The sequence below is a fragment of the Chelonoidis abingdonii genome, chromosome 2 (assembly GCF_003597395.2).
Source record: "Chelonoidis abingdonii isolate Lonesome George chromosome 2, CheloAbing_2.0, whole genome shotgun sequence".
NCBI classification, from domain to species: Eukaryota; Metazoa; Chordata; order Testudines; family Testudinidae; genus Chelonoidis; species Chelonoidis abingdonii.
In genome coordinates, this window is record NC_133770.1 from 206,160,140 (window position 1) to 206,173,325 (window position 13,186).

At 41.2% G+C, this 13,186-nt stretch overlaps 1 protein-coding gene and 1 non-coding gene across 3 annotated transcripts in view; both read right to left on the reverse strand.

Moving 5' to 3' along the window:
* LDLRAD4 (low density lipoprotein receptor class A domain containing 4) overlaps positions 1-13,186 on the reverse strand; it is a 462,955-nt gene that overhangs the window by 169,595 nt on the left and 280,174 nt on the right. The gene's annotated exons all lie outside the window — the stretch shown is intronic.
* Positions 4,236-4,340, reverse strand: LOC116831764 (U6 spliceosomal RNA). The gene has a single exon (XR_004375289.1). It is a non-coding gene; the product is annotated as a U6 spliceosomal RNA (small nuclear RNA).

Sequence of the window (13,186 nt, forward strand, 5' to 3'; positions counted from 1 at the left end):
CAGTCCCAAATCCCAAAAGAAGCTCCAGCATGGACCGTACGGGAGCTACTGGGATCTGATTGCGTTTATGGGGAACAAAATCTGTGGTATCAAACCCCCGTTACAGAAGACGAAATGCCCAAAGGCATTGAAAAATCTTTCAGCGCTATGATACAAATCGCACCAGCACAGTGCTGTGTGACAGTGTACGGAAAGCCAAGAACAAATGGCACTCGTGAGGGAAGGGAGGGGTAGCTGAGGAACTCCAGCTATCCCACAAGTCCCCTAGCATTCGAAAAGTAATTTGCATTCTGGCCTGGGCTTCAAATGCTGTGGGTCAAACACATTGTCCGGGGTGTTTTTCAGGGGTAGAGTTTCGTTAATTACCTCCCTCCCTGCTGAAACGAAAAGGGAAAAAAAAATTCCTATCTTGCTTTTTTTCAATGTCCAACCCATTCTACTGCATGCTGCCTGGGTAGATTGATGCTGCGGCTGTAACAGACAATATCCTTTCCTCCGCCTCCAGTGGCAGACGGGTTTACAATATGACTGCCTATTCGTCATCATCATCAGCTTGAGTGCTCCTTGGCTGGCCTAGGTGAAGGGTCGCGCCAGGGCGCCTGGTAAAAATAGGAATGACTCCCCGGTCATTCCATCCATGGTACAGACGCTTGGGTACCTCTTCATCATAGCCTGGGTGGCGAGCTCATCAGCCTCTTCATGTGTAAAAGAAGATTCCTGATGCTGGGACTGGTCCCATAGCAGCGTATGCCCGCTTTCCTCTCCCCCGCAGGTTTATGTTCTGCCCTGGACTATCATAGCAGCCTGAGGCTCCTCCCTCATATTTATCTCACTTAACTAAAGTCATGTTTCTTATTCCTCGCAATCCTTTATTACTTCATCACAAACATGTGGGGGGGGACACTGCAACGGTAGCCCAGAGGTTGGGGGAGCCAGGAAAAAAAGCCGTGGGACGTTGGTTGCAGGCGGCACCCCCAGGATGGCATGTTGAGCCTCATTTTCTGCCGGGATCTGGCATGGAGGCGGCTGTGCTCCTCCTGGTTCTTCTGGTACACTGGTTTCTAGTAAACTTTGCACCATATTCCTAGGCAGGAACTGAAATCTACTTTTTTAGATACCATAAAGGAGGGATTTGACTCGGGGATCATTCCATTTTGACTGTTGCCGCCCGGCCGACCTCAGCCAGGGCACCATGAAGGCAGCAGATTGGTACAGCACACTGATAACCGTCCATCTCATTGCCAAATTTTACAATGCAAAATGGCAGACGGTACGAAACAATGGTAAACGTTCTCTGCTATCCTTGCAAGGGCATGAATGCTGCTGTGTTAGCGCTGCACGTACCCGCTTGTAGCAAACATCCAGTAGAACAACGGTGGACAGTAAAAAAAGCTGAACGGGGCTTTCCATGGTTGCCAGCCATGGCGGGTCTGCAAGGGAATTTCCAGGGAAAAAGGGCGCAAAATGATTGTCTGCTGTTGCTTTCATGGAGGAAGGAATGAGTGATGACATTTACCCAGAATCACCCGCGACACTGTTTTTGCACCATCATACATTGGGGTCTCAACTCAGAATTCCAATGGGCAGGGGAGACTGCAGGAACTATGGGATAGCTACGGGATAGCTACCCACAGTGCAACGCTCCAAAAATCGACACTAGCCTTGGACCATGGACGCACACCACCGAATTAATGTGCTTAGTATGGCCACGTGCACTCGGCTTTATACAATCTGTTTTACAAAACTGGTTTATGTAAAATCAGAATAATCCCATAGTGTAGACAAACCCAGAGTTAGAGGAATGTAGAAGAATAATGGTGTGTGCTCAGTAGTAGCTTTTTCTCTAGTTTACTTTTTTAGAGATGGGGCAGTTAACTGTGTGACTGGAGGATAAAGAGGGTTCAAATCCAGTTGCTGGGATTTAATCTCTTACTTCAGGGATATTTCCAAAGGGCTGATGTGTCACACAAGTACAGGAAAAAAAAAACCAATACCTCTCAGTCGCTTCTGAAGAGCAAATAGAAAACAACTTCTGGGCCGTTACAGAAAATGAATGTGAGAAGGGGGGAAAAAGGAAAGAAAAGATAAAGTACACGCATTTTATATAAAATATCCTCCCCATTTTCAGATTCTCTGACAGACAAAAATGGTATAATTCTTCTGGATGCTATAATCATACTACCTAAGCATCCTTAACTCTAATACAAGAAAGAATTAACAAAAACATATGGTAGTGTGCTCTCATGACAATACCTTAACTAGGCAGAATAAAACAACATTTTTCAGAGTAGTTCTGAGAGGATCTGGCATTAAAAGACTTGCTTAAAGCAATATGGCTAGTGAAGTGAGACAAAGGCTCATTACTTAGTAATGGCTGCCATGAACTGGTAATTCTTGTCCTACCACTTACCCTAGTAGTTATTCTATTTAAGAAAATAAAGGCAGCAAACCCAGATCACAGAGCATCTCAAAGGTTTCATTTGAGCCAGAATTGCCTTCCCAGGTACAGAAACATAACATTAATTGTGAGGACAAGGATGCAAATGTGCAGACACAGTGCACAATTACAAAAGAGGAACACAGTATTGTTCATGATAAGCAGCATCCCTTATAGAAAAATAGGCTTCTGAAAATTATCCTTTACAACTCAAGGAAAGCAAAGCAACTGGTTCCTTTAAGGAGTCATTGGAGATTAGAGCTTTTAAAAAATTGTCTGTTGTAGTTATGAATGGCTTGTTAGCTGAGTTCAACAGCAGGGAAGTCTGCAATTGATCAACTTTGCTGGTACCAATGGGAACTCCTATAAAGGATTTTGGCAGAGGGACAAGGAAGAGATGAGGAGGATATTTTATTCAGCAAATAAAAAGAGGAAATAATGTGTATAGATACATAAACAGCATCCTTTTCCTTGGAAATGATTTTCAAACTGTGGCCAATAGTTCGACATTTTGAGGTTCTGTCTCCTACCGATTGACCCCGCAGTGGACCCCAAATCACCATAAAATTCTAATCTTTTACTACAATGCAGCTTACAGCTCTGCTTTTTTTCTTTAGGGTTATTATCTGTTAAAAGTGTTGGAACATGTGGGTAATGATGTTTCAGTAGCCAAATCTGATCTGAAGTAATTAATTTATGATATCAAGCAGAACATTTACAAACACTTTTGCAACTCTAGAGAATCGGCCGAAACCATTTGGCCAACAGCATGGAGATTCAGAAAACTAAATTGGGTAACACTGCTGGTCTGAGAATATTCTGAAGGCCCAGAGGAAGGCTGACGCAGTTTTAACCAGAGGGAAAGGAACGCATTCTATTCTTTAAAAAAACAAACATGAGTTTGTAAAAGTCTCTAACAAACAACTACTCCATTGCTCCCTAGCTTATTCCCCTTTGATGTGACTGCCAACATGATCTGCACCAGAAGAAAAGGCAAGTTTACATTGTATCTGTCAGTATGAGTCAGGAGAGGAATCAGAAATGAACAACAGAGCAGAAGTTCTCAAACTGTGGTCCATGGACCTTCCGTGGTCTGCAAGCTCCATTTAGGTGGTCCACGGATAATGCCCTCTAAGGTGCGCGCCTGGGCGTCCGCACATGAGAAAACGAAGGGCCATCCACCTAATGAGTGGAGCTGCGCTAATTAGGTGCCTGGACCATGGAGAAGATGCACATGTAAGTGGAGGTGGTGGCCTTGGGGGGAAATAGGTGGTAGGTGGGAGGGGGGCAGTAGGGTGAGAAGAGGGGATGGAGAGAATTTGGGACATGCAGGGCTGCGGCGGCCAGAGAAAGAGGTGATTTTCCCCAGCTCCAGGGCTGCGGCTGCCAGGGAGAGATGGCCCTCCTTCCCAGCCCCAGCTCAGCGGCTGCTGTGGCGAGGGAGAGAGGGCACATCTATCACATTAGAAAGGTAAGACCACTGATATTAAAATATGAGTTGTTTGTGTGCTTTTATTTGTAGTACCAAAAAACCCCCGTTAATTATTATTAACGGGGTTTTTTTATATAGGGCTTTTACCCAAAGCACTTTACAATAGTTAGCTAATGGTACAAACAACATTTTGAAAGATCATTAAGTGGTCTGCCAAGACTCTCAGCAATTTTCAAGTGGCCGTGAAAAAAAAAAAGTTTGAGAACCATTGCAACAGAGTATTCTGATCAGTTTGACTTCTGCAAATCAAGGCAGACACTGTCTATAGAAACAAGGTAGTGACAAGCAGAATTCACCCCGAAGTGAGAGAGCTACCAGTAATGCATGAATTTGCATGTCATCCTTGCGCAGGGGCCATGATAATCTTCTCTGTATCGTTCCAGTTTTAGTATATGTGCTGTAATACAGTACTTGTTAAATAAAACTTAATTCTTTGCTATGGAACTCTTCCCATCTGCACAGCTAAGCCCACATGCACAAAAAAGAGGGTGTCTGTGAGACAGAATGGACGCCTTAGCTGATTAAATATTCTAGTTCAATTCCATTACCAATTCCAAATTGCAATGACCACAAGTGTTGTGGGTCTGATTTTAATAATCTAACTGTTAAGGATGAAAAGATACTCTTCCTCAGGAAGGAAATTAAACTACGGCTATGTCTACACTACAGTTTATGTTGGAATAACTTGTGTCGTACAGGTATTTAATAAATCACCCCCTGAACAACATAAGTTACACTGATGTAAGCGCCGGTGTGGACAGCACTCCGGTGGCAGGAGAGCTTCTCCCACCAACATAGCTACTGCCACTCCTGGGGGCTGGAGCAGTTAAGCCAAATGGCGTAGAGTGGCTGCATGAGAGAGAGCTTACAGCAATATAGCTGCACTGCTGTAAACTCTCTAGTCTAGCTGGGCCCTTAAATGAGCACACACTGCTAAATGATGACTAGCAATACTGAGGTATGATCACCAGTGAGTCTGCAGTAGCACAGTGACTAGAACACTGCTGATGCGTGGTGCTGAGGGGCAACATGAGCAGACATACTTAAAAAAATTGTAGCTACAGAAATGACTAACACCCCTTAACTATTCCACTTTTAGACCAAAAAAAAAAAAAAAAAAAAAGCTGGCCATTTAGTTTAAAAGATATGAACCGTGGAGGGCTGGAGGGCTCAGAGGATTAAAAATAAGATATGCAGCTTTTCATCTCTATGTCAGCAGCAGTCTGAACAGCGACTGTAACTTGTTGCTATTGGATGGCAGTTCAATAGCTTGTATGAAATGAGTTACTGGTCTCAGTCCAGAGCCTAGTGAACAAGTGTCCACATCAGAAAACCATCATCACAACAGGCACTCTTATTGGCACTCTCAGCGGAGAAGCCAAGAGTTTAATGGTATGGAGAAAGAACTGAGCTCTTAACCCTAAAGCATGAGTGGGGGTTACCTCAGAGGCTAGGGAAGGATAAACTTGTCATATTATTGCCTATATGATGTGCTTGTTACAGCACTGCCAACCCAAGAGTTCAAAATCATAAGTCAGGCCCTCAAAAATCAAATGTTTTTTAAATAATAAATTATACGTTATTGTTTTCCTTCTGTTTTCTAAGCCTTTAGGTTGCACCACTTCCTGTTTTTTCCTGCAACTATGAACTCTAGAAATGTACATTTTAGGACTGAAAGCAGAAACTTTCATGAACTCTCTTGACTCCAACAGGTGGGGCTTTAAGAAAAACACCAAGTATCTTGAGACTCATGATAAAATCATGAGAGTTGGCAACACTGTTATGTGGATATGCAGAGAACTTCAGTCTCCAGACCAGTCAGTTTGGCGTTAAGAGCTGACTCCCAATCTTGTATTTAAATCACAAGTTCATCCTTCTAGTAGAAAACAAACTAACATGCAGAAAATGCAAGCAGAGTGCTAATGCATATTCTTCAGCCCTGGGAGTCCAGATTTAAAGGTAGAGTCTGGCGAAAATCTTGATTTACTAGTTTATCCGGACATACCTTTGCTACTGTGAAGTAAGTGCAGCCTGTGTGCAGTGTGTCTGATTGGTTCATGTTCTAATTCCGCTTCACTGTCTATGCTCTAGAATGGAGAAGATTGGCACAGACAGCGGTTCTGGAAGGAAACTCTCACATGTGACTACACAATTGCTTTTTTCCAATATTATTGTAGCCATGATGGTCCCAGGATAATAGAGAGACAAGGTGGGTGAGGTAATGTCTTTTACTGGACTAACTTCTGTTGGTGAGAGACGCAAGCTTTCAACCTTACATAGAGTTCTTCTTCAGGTCTGTGTTATATGTACCCACTTCCTCAGAGAAAGTTTTTTTGTAGGGGAGCTTAGCAATGCAAGTATTTTTTATTTGAAATGACTACTGCATCACTTTTGGTTTGTTGTTTCATGGTTTTTATCTTTTTTAAAAAACTAATAACTCCAATATTTTGGGGATCCAAAAGTCTCAGCACAATGAATTTAGTATCTTTAAGACCGGTCAGATTTTTGCTCTCCCAATCTTTTCTGTGAAATTTATTTTCCCTTGCTACACAAGAATCAGTTCCTTCTTTGCTCCTCACATTCCTTTAGTTTAACAAACTCAAATACAGTAAAACCTCACTGAAGATATCACTGTTTTATGGACCAGACAGATCTCCCCATCTGGGTCTGTTCACCTCAAGCACCTCAAATCCCTCTGCATCAGTGTTTGAAAAAATAATGCTTTTTCAGGTCCTACTCTGACTATCATCGCTTTAACCAATAGTTTTCTCAATCTCATTATGTTGTGAATTTACTATTCCAGGCTTCAAGGCTCAATGCTCCTCACCACAGAGTCAGGGGACTGCTGTGATTTATCCCTCTGTGATTCCTCACAGCACGGCTAGAACTGCTTCCACAAGGAAGAGGACAGTCAATAGCAGCAGTCAGTATCCCAGGCTAATTATTAGTGCTCCCACAGGGAGATTGTATCATGTAAGCACTTCATCACTATGAACCACAGATCAAATAGAGCAGAGGATGAGTAACTCCCTGGCAGTGACCTGCAGGCTGTCAATTGTTCACCTGTTGATGCCACTGACTCAGTCCAGTCAGATTCACTAGATCATACTAATTTACTCCTTCTAACCCCACGCAAGTACTGTTATCATCATTGTTCAGTCAATAACAGCCAACAGATAATGAGATGCCTGATTGGTTATTGGTAAGTTCTACCCCGCTCCCTCGCCACTCTTCTCACACACAGTTATCTAATTTATTATTTATTCACAGCAGAGACCACAATGCACCAGGCACTGTACAAAGGGCACGTTCACTGACTGACCTGTAGAGTTCACAGTCTAAAAGGGCAGACAAAGTATAGAGGTAAGGGGCTCAACATTCAATAAAGTGGACCAGGTGATGATGCGCCACATCTGGGTAACACAAATGGCCGAGGGTATTGTTTAGGTACAAGCTGCTTATCATCTTGGTATTTAAGTGCCAAATCTCCCCCACAAAAATAGTCGGCCCTGGAATATGAAATGCAACTAGTTTTACTCCTATCTGTTTTATTTAAACCACTTTTTAAATTTTATTGACTAGCGATTTGCATCACTTAAAATTATTTCAGTACTCCTAATACAGGCAAAACTATATGCCAAAAATCCATTCCTGTAGGGATATATATCCAAAAGTCAAATTTTAGATTAGCTCAGTTTCCATTAAGAAAAAAGACCCTCCAAAAGGTGACAAATGGAGGCCTTTAGGTTATATTTTTCAGACTTTCTTAATTTTTCCCTGCACCCAAGGACTCTGTTCCACCTCCTTCATGTGTTCATAGAATTTCATAGTTGGAAGGGACCTCAGGAGGTCATCATCTAGTCCAACTCTCTGCTCAAAGCAGACAGATTTTTGCCCGAGATCCCTAAATGGCCCCTTCAAGGATTGAACTCACAACCCTGGGCTTAGCAGGCCAATGCTCAAACCACTGTCTCCCTCTCCCACTGTACTCCTTGTAATATTGGACCTTTGTCAAAAACTTCTTCTAAAATAATCTGTATAACAGTTCACAAAATCCAGCCACTTGGACTAGCAGCTCTACCTCAAACCTGTAGAAGCTATTTCAGATTCAATGACCTGCAAATAGTTTAAGCAGCAAACCCCTCCAAACAAAGACATATTTCTAGGTACTGTACCAAATGCAGTAGTTAGAGGAGGTTGAAAAAAATCAACATTTTTTCTGTGAAACAATGTTGATTTTTTTTGCCAAACATTCAAAACAAAATGAAAATGTTTGTGTTGTTTTCATCTTAGAAAACCAAAAACGATCTGGAATTTAGTTTTCAGAAAGGTTTCCTCCCATCCCCACCCACCTTTTCAACCGCTTCCACCGGCTTTTCTGCACTGGAAAAAGTGAAAAAACCTTAAAACTAAACTGTTCTCTTTTTTGAAAACCAAAGTGAAAAAAAAATTAAATTTGAAACAAATTTTCCCCCCAGTGTTTTTCCATGTAAAAATTTCATTTTCAACAAAACCACGTTTTCTTGAGAGGAAATTTTTGTGGTCAAAATCCAGTTGGATAGTGAGTACAACTGGATAGAGCACTAGACTGGACTCAGGAGACCTGAGTTCTAGTCCCAGCTCTGCCATTACCTGCTGGGTGATCTTGAACAAGACATGTCACATTTTTGTGCTTCAGTTTCCCCATGTGTAAGATATGGATAGTCATGCTGACCTCCTTTGTAAAGTGCTTTGAGATCTCCTAATGAAAAGCACTATATAAGAGCCTCCTGCATCCCCAGCCCCTCATGCGCAGCCCCACCCAGAGCCCAAACCCCAACCTCCTGCTCCAGCCCAGAGCTTCCTCCCGCACCCTGAGCTCCTCATTTCTGGCCCACCCCAGAGCCTGTACCCCCAGCCAGAGCCCTCACCCACTCCCACACCCCAACCCCCAATTTCATGAGCATTCATGGCCCACCATACAATTTCCATATCCAGATGCGGCCCTTGGGTCAAAAAGTTTTCCCACTCCTCATCTACACCGTAACTCTGTATTTCATCAATTTGTTTAGTGACTTTCTCTAACAAGACCAAGCCTATTAGCCATTGCAAACCAAATGAAAAAGTAAATAAAAAGATTAAACTAATAATTCAAGTTAAGATGTTTCCATTGAAATGATACTGTAATTAAGTATAGTAAAAGGGGTATTAGGTTATCAGTGATCACCATCTTCTGAATACAACACATTGACATTTATTTTACGTCAGCCCCTGGTATAAGAACATTTACTTAAACAGCAGTGGAGATGACTGTACAACACCCATGTGAAACGGTTTTCATTATTAAAGCAAGTGAGCAATTGTCAGCTATTGAGCTACGCAAATAGCAATACAAGCGTTGGTACTACAAATAGCAAATTAGACCTTGTTCTCCGAATCTGAGAGAGATTAGAAATAATATCAAGCTGTACAAACAAAAGGAAAAGATAACATCTTCACTTTACAGAAACTTCCAAAATAATAGCAGATGGCAGCTTGGAGGGTTTTTTGTTTCGCTTACATTTGCTGTGAATTTGAGTGCTCATTATGGGTCCAATTCTACTGTGATTTACTTTGCTAGTGCAGGACGAGTCTTCAAATGTAAATCTGATCCCACTGGCTGGCACTAGACACAGGTGCTATGCAAGATATTTCACTCAAGACCTCAGCCCTTAGCTATTATTTTTTTCCTGGACTACAAAGAATGACAATAACTCAGATAGTAGTCTTAGGACAATTGTAAGCTAGCCTGAGGCCACAAAACTCATTTTACTTTTTTACCTAAGCACAGTTTAAATTCAGGTCTCTAAAAACTGAAAGACAGCCGCCCTCCCCCCCATCCCATATCATAAAATTCCCATTATGTTAAGAAAAAGTAGACTACTCTGTCTTTGATTTTAATGTAAAAATAATTGCAATTAATTTCTAAAGCTAGCAAATTTCTAAGGTCAGTATTAGGCTGGCAATGCAAATGTACAGTTTATTTCCAATAATTTGTTTTCCTGGAACTTCTCCATGAATTGATCAATGACTTCTCCTACAGTAGTCCCACTAGAAGTAGTAGACTCATAGAATCAGAAATGTAGGGCCGGAAGGGACTTCGTGAGGACATCTAGTCCATCCTCCTGTGCTGCAGCAGGACAAAGTATACCTAGACCATTCCTGACAGTAATTTGTCTACAAACCTCCAGTGATGGTGATTCCACAGCCTTCCTTGATAACCCATTCCAGTACTTAACTGTCCTTATAGTTACAAAGTTTTTCCTTATATCTAACCTATATCTCCCTTGTTGCAGATCAAGCTGATTACCTCTTGTCTTACCTTCAAAGGTTATGGAAAACAATTGATCACCATCTTCTTTATAACAGTCCTTACATATCTGAAGACTTATCAGGTTTTTAACCTTTCCTCACAGGTCAGGTTTTCTTGACCAAGAAGTAAAGAGAATTTGAGAAATTAAAAAAAAAAAAACTCTATAAATGTGTGTCAACAAGTAAAGGTCAACCTTGAAAGTAAGAACAATGACTAGAAGCTGCACAAATTCTTGTGAGAGAGAACCATGAGTCAATAGTCCATTAACAATAGGGAGGGAGGTCAATCACAGGGACAACAAGGAGGGGAAAACATACAATCATACACTTGCTTCTGTATAAACTGATCCATTTACCACTATAAGGTAGCAAACAGTGAGTAATTAATTTCCAAGACCAAAAAGAAGTAAAATAAAAAAACTGTTTACAGGATGCAATAAGAGAGCATCCTGCCTGAGGATGCCATAGCTGAAACGAGAAGGTCCACTGTATGTTTCATTTAATGCATGGATGTCACTCTAGCTCACAGCTACACGCTCTTCCTCTGAAACATCCCTCCTCTATCCAGCCCTGCACCCGCAGCCCAATATCCAGCTATCTGTAAATTGCTTTGAGAATTAATGTCCCAATAGCCTCACAGGTTTTGTAAACAAATGCTTATGACCAACCTGCTATTGACAATTTAAGACACTTTTCAACCATGATGAGCAAACTACTAAGCCATTATTCCTAGGCTCATTCACAATCTATGTCAGTGTTCCTGACAGCTGAACGACGCTTGCTTGTTGGAAAAATCAGAAACCAGACTGGACTAAAACCAAAACTCTCTCCAAAATTCTATGAAATTCCAAGTTTTCTTCAGTAATAGATTTAGGGATCACATCAGGGGAACTATCTTCACGAAACACCTAAGTATGACTTCTTGACAAACATTCATCTTTTCCTTCACTATTTCAGTACAGGTATAGAAAGCAGGGCTCAATTCTCCTCCCATTGGATACAGAAGGAGAGAACTGCTGACAAGGGGGTGTGAGGAGAGGAGGAAATGGGGCTTCAGAAAGACAGTTTTAATGTAGACATGATCTATACTGGGGATTTGTCCCAATTTCAGATATCACCAGCCAGCAACCAGCCCAGCTGCACTGCTGCAAATTCCTGGAGTAGACAGGAAGAACTTACTATAAACCACAGTACATATCAGTTTATCCTGCTTCCAGAGATAAGCTTTGCTGGGGCAAATAACACTTTCACCCATCTACGTTAAAGGTTTGTATTGGTACCGTTATACTCATGACTAGCCACTGATGGCTGCAGTCAAGGAAAATCCCCAGTGAAGAAAAAGTTTTATTAGCGAAAATGTGATGACTTTTAATCCATCATTCAAGAGGGAGGCCGTGTAAAATTAGTATTGAAAACATTCAGATGCTAAGATGACTGTATTTCATTCATTTTAGCCCTCTGAATCTAAGAATCCTTGAATCATTTAACTTCACATCATCTTCTCTTAGATGTTATCTCTAGGTAAGATTACATTGTCAAAGCATAAATTCACTTAATTCCTCAGACTGAGGAAAGGAGAGGTGCAGGAACCAATCTTAAATAATTTCTTCAGCAGTGGTCATATCTATCCAGCAGAATGTGTGACTATTTTCTCAGCCCTGGAGCAGAAGAGGTCTCCAAGTGAAAGTATCAGGAGAAGCGAAGAGCCATCTGAAATAAGAGGACACAAATCCACTTTTTCTCCCATTGACTTTAAATCATTCTGTTTCAAAGGGACAGATACTATTACTGGCCCAGTGAAAAAACACTGTAGCCTGCAGCCAATAATAAATTTGACTCAGACAAGTAATACAGAACAGTGTGGACATTTTCTAAACTTTTGGCTGTCATTTGAAGCTGTCTTCCAGAAAAAACGACTTAACCACCAGAATGGAAAGTTTATTAAATTCTTTACTGCCCAAATAGTAGTTTAGTGACAGAATAATATCATGAAGATAATGTGTGATAAACCAGAGAGGAGAAGGATGATCCTGAATTCATCCCTCAATCTCTAGGTCAGCCTGGGCTGAGAACAATGGTGGTGAATTAAGCACTTAGAGGTGGGGAGGACAGAACCAAATGTGCTCCACACAGGTACCCATATCCACTCCATCTATCTCAGAGGGAGCATATCTATAATGTGATAGTTTCGAAAGATGTGCAGTGAACGTGTAAGAAAAGACAAAATGGGGAATGCTGAAAGTCCTGTATCCAAAAAGTAGAAAACTGAGCAAATAGAAAATTGTCAGAATCACCATTTTCATTAAATCCAAGGCAGAATATCAACCCACAAATAACTGTTGAACTTAATGAAAATTTCGTGGCCAAAATTTTCTGATATACATGAGAAAAATTTTAATAGGAAGAATACATTAATCACGTTCTGGCTCACAAGTAAGTTATTTATAACACATCTCAAAATTTTGGAAGGTTATATTATACAGTCCCAGTTGTATTGTCTATTGTTTCATAACCAGGTGCAGGAAATCAGGAAATAGAGCCAACATGCTTATTTATAAAAACCCTTCAAGACTGCAGGACTTGTTGTTTGCACAGTTTCAGAATTCTTTCATCAGCAGTATGTGCAGAGTATTTTTTTATGTCAACGGGAGAACTTTCTCCCGTTGGCATAGAGCATGTTCACCAGATATGCAGCAACACTGCTATGCTGTACAGTAGACGTAGCCTTAAGCTTTATTAATTTTAGCTTAAGGTCATATATCCCAGTACAAAGTTTGTGTCTGAGGAGGTTATATTTATGTATTACTTATCTTTTTGTCCCCACACTCAGAAAATTCATTTCCCAGGTTTCCTTCCTGCCTCACCTTAACCTCAGATCCTAAAAAAGTATAAAAATCTGTGTACAAAGTGTTTTCTACAATCAGATG